We start from the raw sequence: 7,045 nt of genomic DNA on the forward strand, positions 1-7,045 counted from the left end.
GAAAATATGGAAAAAGAAGTGAGAGTTATAGAAACATCAAAGAACTATATCTCTTTAGAACCCAAAAAACAAAGGAGAAAAAATTAATTTTAAGTAATCGGAAATAAAGAATTCAGGTATCAAAGAGTTAAAGTCAGAATCATTCATGATTTAGCAGGTACCCTTATAAAGGAGTGGAGATTTGGGAATATGATATTCCACAATGCAAAGCACGCTGTTGTTGTTTAATCATTTCTGACCCTTGTGACCCACTGGAGTGGTTTGCCATTTCCTTCTACAGTGGATCCATTTCTTTTCAGCCAAGAGATCAAGTGACTTGTCTACATTCACACAGCTAGGAAGTATCTGAGGCTAAAATATGAACTCAGGTATTTCTGATTTCAGCCCTAATGTTCTATACACTGAGTCACCAATTGCCTCTAATGCAAAGCATATAGGTTTACAATTCTAAGTATGATTTTGCAGGCGGGGAAAATGGACCTTGCATGAAATAGAGAATTTCCATTTATTTGTGATGAAAAGAAATATATAGAAGCTTTGATGTAGAAACAGAGAAGTTAAGAGAAACATAAAAAGATAAATACGAGTGGATAATCATAATGGAATAAACAAGTATCAATTGTTTATATTTTAATATATAGATATATAATCTATATTATTATCAGAAGTTATTGAGGAAGTTTAATTAAAAAGAGGGGCAATAAGATCGTATAAGAATGTCTGGGTCTAGAGTTAGGAAGAGCTGAGTTCAAATCTAGCCTCAAACATTTAGTAGCTATGTGAACCTGGACAAGTCACTTAACTCTGTTTGTTTCCATTTCCTCATTTGTAAAATGAGCTGGAGAAGAAAATGATAAACTATTTCAGCATCCTTTCTAAGGAAACCCAGATGGGCTCATGAGGAGTCAAGGCAAGAGTGAACAACAAGGATTAAATATAAAGTCTGGCAGTGATTCTGCTGTTTCAATGATCTTAGAAGAATGGAAAAAGGGGAAGAGGAAATGTAGTGGTGAAGAGGAAAAGAAGCACCAAGGAAATCACCTTCACAAACAAGGAAGAAGGAGTGGGATAGTAGGTAACATTTGAACCTCAATCTCAACTGAACTGATCAAAGGTAGGAGGAATATATACACAAATTTGGATATGGAAAGTAATTTTATTCAATAGAGAAACATGAAGGAAAAGGGAAAAGGAATGGAAAAATAAGATGGAAAACAGATTGATTAATTTGAAACAAAATAAATTTTAAGGATGCATAAAAATATTTAAAATAGGTAGGAGGTAGAGAAGGCAGATTTTCATTGATTGAAAAAAAATGATATTGGGAGACTTAATTGATCAGGGCTCTCCTGACCTATCCTCTATTTCTCATAAAAGTAAACCTAGGAGACAAGGTCATTTTTTGCTTGCCTAAGCACATTCCTGGCTTCTCACCTTTATGTTTCAGCAAAGCTTTTCAAAGCTTTTTGTCTACTTTACAATTTGACAACATATCAAGTGAAAAAAAATCGGTAGCTTTTAGTGGAACTGGAAGTTTAATATGAGTCACTATAATGGCAAGTTATTTACAAAACTAATACTATTTTAGAATGGATTAAGACAGATAAAATCTTTAGAAAGTGGGTGGGGGCAGGGCTGTAATGATTTTGTATTATTCAGTGCTGGTCAGGCCACATCCAGAGTATTGTGTTCAGTGTTTGGTTGTCATATTTTCATATAGACTTGGGCAAGCAAATTAGAATACATTCGGGAGAGGCTGACCAGGCTAATGAGAGTTATTTCTTTTTGGGTTCTTGAATAGGGTTTCTTTAGCCAAGTCAATTATCAATAGTCAATAAACATTTATTAAATGTCTACTATGGGCCTGATTGGGGATATAAATATAAAAAAAGAACAATAGTTCCTGCCCTAGCTTACAATATAATGGGGAAGGATGATATACAAAAGGGAGATAAAAGTACATAAAAGGGAGATATGATGGAGAAGTAAGAGAAGTCCCAAAGCAGTACAGACAGATGAGATGTGAGATGTCTATTGTGAGCCATCTCTGTAAATGGAGATTTTAGAGTTCATGACTACTCTTCCAATCAAAGAGAAGTGATGAGGTATGAGTACCAGGTTATTAATCTTGTGGGTCTTTAAGGTCCATACATGCACCTGCAAGAAGATTTCAGGGTTGTCTGTAAACTGTTTATTAAAATAATATTTTGATAAATAATTTCACTGTAATTGGTTACATCTGTAACCTTAAGTAATTTTATTAATTTAAAATAGTTTGAGACAATAGTTCAGGCCCAGACCAGTTATAATTAAGTGACTTGCTTAGAGTCACACATAGTGTTAAGTGTCTGAGGCGGCATTTGAATTCCCTCCTCCGAACTTCAGGGCTAATACTCTACCCATGGGGCCTTTTAGCTGCCCCAGGGAGCTATTTTCTTGTCTGGAATTTTCAGCTGTGTGGTCTACAGGTTTTTAAGAATGCTGATAGCCAGCCTGGGTATTCTACAAACTCAGGGTTAGGGATGAATGAAGGCCAATAATATGGATACAGGCAGACAACCTGACTTATCAACTGGCTTGTGTAAGACATAGATGTGTCAGCAAGAAATAGAAGTATTGGAATCATCCAGTTTGTGATTAAACTTTTAAGTTACTAGAGAAATTTTATAAATATTAATGTGGATGTTAGAGAAATTTTAGTGTGAGTAATTAAGTATACTATTTGAATAATGATTGCATATTTAAGAAAAAGTCTCTGTCCTCTTTCACCTGAAACACACATGCACATAAAACTGCCCTAAAAGCCAAAGGCTGGTTGTGAACCCAGCATGACTATGTATTTTCTGTATATGGTAGCTGTGGGAAATGGCTTTTATTCAGAAGCCCACTTGCCCCATTTCTCTAAGTACCCACTGATGCTTCTCCCTGCTGTGGCTGCCATCTAAGGTACTTTTACAGCATTTTACTGACTTTTATTCTAAAGTAAACAGTGGGTTTTTTTTCCAGGACAGGTAGGTGGTATATTTATTATTATCCTCATTTTGTCTATTTAGAAACTTCATATATTGGATACAGAAGGGCAAATTCTTACAAATCTATTAAGGAAAAAATACCTTAATGTGCTCTTTGATTTATTTAATAATTGTTTACTGAGTAGCTATTATCTATATATCACTAATAGGTCCTAAGCAGAATACAAAAGAAATGTAAAAGACAAAACTAGAACCTGGGAACCTACAATTTTCAAATAGTTTCTTTACAAATGGAATTTTATGGAAGATCAGATGATGAACCCTAACATGACATATTAATATTATGGTAGTAATTCCTCCTTCCTTCATTCTCTTTCTATATAGATTTGGTTTTATCCATGAAAGAATTCTGTGAGAAGGGGTAAGAATATCACATTGTGAGAAATAATCCCTTTAGGGATACAGGTATGCCTCATGAGGAAAAATTTCTTTCCTCACCTGGTATCCTATGTTCATTCATAGCAACAGCTGGATTATGAAATTGAAAAATGCAAAACATTCCATTTCACAATTTTTGGGGGGTTTATACATAGCAGAGAAATATATCGAAACAGTGAGAAACCCAGCAGAAAAATATATGTTGCTATGCTTTCTTCTGCTGCTCAGAAACATTTTAGGGAATGAATAAGACTACTGAATACTTGAGGTTTTTTTTAATCTAATGACTTTCCAATAGAATGCATTACATTTTGGAAATGCCATTTTACAACTCTTTTTTATTCCCAGGAACATTTCTGAATATGTAGTTAGTTTAACAGATTTGCCTGAAGTCATAGACCGCTTTTAGTTGTGATCAGATCTTCTTATGGACTAAGTTGGGTCTTCCAATGAAGCTTCTAAAAATAGTTTAGGTTAAAATCTAATCCCTTAAGCAATGGGTTAGACATTGAAGTGTTGATACACTGTGGTAAAATATGTCTTATAGCCAGAAAATGGAGCAGTGGGAATCTAGGATGAGTATTGAGTATGGTTTGTTTTTCTTTTTATCTTCCCAAAAGGGCGACAGAAGGGGAGGAAGACAGAAGGAAGGGAGAAGATAAGAAAACCTTTGCAGTTTCTCTGACAGGAGGCTAGCAGGATGACCTTTTTCATGGGAAGATTTGTGGTGAGAATACATTTTGCAGAGTATAAGAGGAGCTAGCCAGAAAGATTATGTCATGGGGACTTTGCTTAGTAATATAACTGGGATAAAACCTATGTGACTTACTCGCAATAATTCAAATCTAAGCAAGTATGGAATGATGTGAACTTCATATTAGCAAAGAAATTAGATTTATTTTAGATACTTTGCTAAGAGAAAAAAGATCAAGGCTGGACTGCTGTAGGAACACTATATTGATTTCACTTAGCAGGTCAAGGCTAAAATATTTCTTCATTCTTTTCAGGAATGAAGCTATTGAGGGAAGAGAAATTATGATCTGTTTGAAAGAATATTGAAACATAATAATAGTTTTAATAAAAGTTCCAAAAAGCTTTGCAAAGAAAAATATACTTGGATGGGGTTAGACAGAACAGAATAAATGTGAGGGATATCTTGGGATAGGAACTGAAAGGATTTGGCAAATGATTGTAAAAGGTAAGAAAGGAAAAAAGCAAATATGACAACAAAACTTTATTTTATTATTTGTCTTGAAGCCTTGGAATATTGGTCCTGTTGACAGAAATGGTGAAATAAGTAAAAGTTGCAAAGTTTGCCAGCTGTAAGGCCTCTTAGGTGTTCCAGTCAACCATCACTAAATGATTTGCTAGATGTCTCTACCTTCATGTTCTTTTGGCATTTCAAACCCAACATACTTATAATGCAATTCATTGTCTTTCTCCAAAGAGAAACTCTTCTTCTAAACATTTCTGCTTTCTTTCAGCACATGAATTAGTCATATTTTTCTCAAGGCTGAGTTTTCCTATTTTGTCCAGGATAGAAGCCACTCATAATCCAACTCAATTCTACAGTTGTCAGCATGGAAGATAAGCCAATTTGACTTTCTTTAGGCAATCTAGTGGCCCTTTATTCCTGGAAGCTCCTCATATTGTTGCTGGATTTAGTGGGGACACCCAGTTGACTTCAGAACTTCTGAGCTCACTTTGGTGAGTGATTCACCAAACTCAACCTCTCCAAACTCAGTCTTACCTGTATGGATTGTAGGGTTATGGTACCACATGTAGTGGAAATTTTATGTATCCATAAAGATTTACTTTAAACTCATCAGAAAAGGCTTCATGTAGGAGGTGATATTTGATCTATATATCTAGAAATCATGGAACGTCTTTATTTTAAAATAATTAGAATTGTAGAATTGAATCCTTGAAAAAAATTAGGGATTTTTAGAAAGGGAGGTAAGAAGGGAGTACATTCCAGAGATGAAATGTTATATGTGAGGAGTAGCAAGAAGGATTTGGCTAAATAATACAATATATGAAGGGGAACAATATATAATATGCCTGGGGAGGGAAATTGGATTCAAATTCTAATGGGCTTTAAATCACAAACAGTAGAGTTGTATTCAATTTTAGGAAAAATAGGATATCTTTAGAGTTTATGAGTAGGGGGTGACATGGCTAGTCTTAAGCATTACACACATACACACACACATTCATCTCAGAGAGCTTGGATTGGACAGAGGAGACCAATTAAAAATCAATTTTGAGGCTGTTGCTACTGTCCAGGTGAAAGGTAATAAAATCCTGAATTAGAGTGGTGACTATGAGACTAGAGGCTGCAGATGTAAGAAATGTTATGAGAGAGAATCAGCAGGATTTAGAAAACAGTTGGATAAATAAGAGGAGTCAAGGATGATTCTGAGGTTTGTGACTCTAAGTGACTAGAAAATACCAGTGCCTTTCTCAGAAATAGGGAAGTTTGCAAAACAAGAGGATTTTGAGGGAAAAAAAAAGAGCTCTTTTTTGGATATGGGGAATTTGATATGCCCTTAGTCTATCTAGTTCCAAATGTTCAAGAAGCAGTTGTTATAGAGAACTTGAATTTGAGAAGCAGAATTGGAATGAGTGATATATTACTGTTGTTATGGAGTTGTGTTTAACTTCATCTGACCTGATTTGACCTTTCCTTGGTAAAGAGACCAGAATGCCATTTCTTTCTCTAGCTCATTTTACAGAGGAGAAATTGAGGCACACAGGGTTAAGTGACTTGCCCAGAGTTACATAGCTAGTAAGTGTCCGAGTTCAGATTTGTATTCATGAAGATTAGCCTTCCTGGTTCCCAGTGCTCTAATAACTGTTCTACCTATTCAGCATATCCATCCATCCATTTATCTATGTATCTATACATCCATCCACAAATCCACCCATCTACCATTCCATCCATTCATCCATCCCTCCATTTATCTATATCTATCTACCTATATATTTATATGAAAATAAGAACATCTAGGATATATAAGAACACTTTTGGGTACAAGCACAGATATGGGTGATTAAAAGGGGCCTATTGAATAATTAGCAAAACCAAGAGAATGTCCTGCTCCAAAAAAGCCAGATAAGAGGTGATGTCTGAGAGGAGAACATTAAAAACAGTTTCACACCATCTGCCCTAGAGTGCCCCACCTCCTTTTCCAACTCTGCTTCTATTTATATTGTCTTCACCCATTAGAAAGTAATCTCTTTTAGGTCTGGGATTGTCTTGCCTATTTGTATTTGTATCTCTAATCACCTAGCACAATGCCTGGAATGTAGTAATGCTTCAATAAAAACTGACATGCCTTCATTTCACAAAGAATGTGTGAGCTCTAAAAGTCAATGAAGATCAACTTATTAATTAAGCAATAAAAGAACATATTTCAAAATTAAAATTAAAGTTAAAAGTTAAGATAAGCTCCAGATGGCTACATGATAGACATAATTGGTGACATAAATTATAGGAGCAAGGAAGAAATTAACTTTCAGATTTATGGATAGGGCAATAGTTCATGATTAAATAAAGGGTATATAGGAATCAGAGAATATAAAATGTATAATTTTCAATATATAAAGTTTAGTGTTTGCACCAACAAAACATA

Source organism: Sminthopsis crassicaudata, chromosome 4 (assembly GCF_048593235.1).
Source record: "Sminthopsis crassicaudata isolate SCR6 chromosome 4, ASM4859323v1, whole genome shotgun sequence".
NCBI classification, from domain to species: Eukaryota; Metazoa; Chordata; class Mammalia; order Dasyuromorphia; family Dasyuridae; genus Sminthopsis; species Sminthopsis crassicaudata.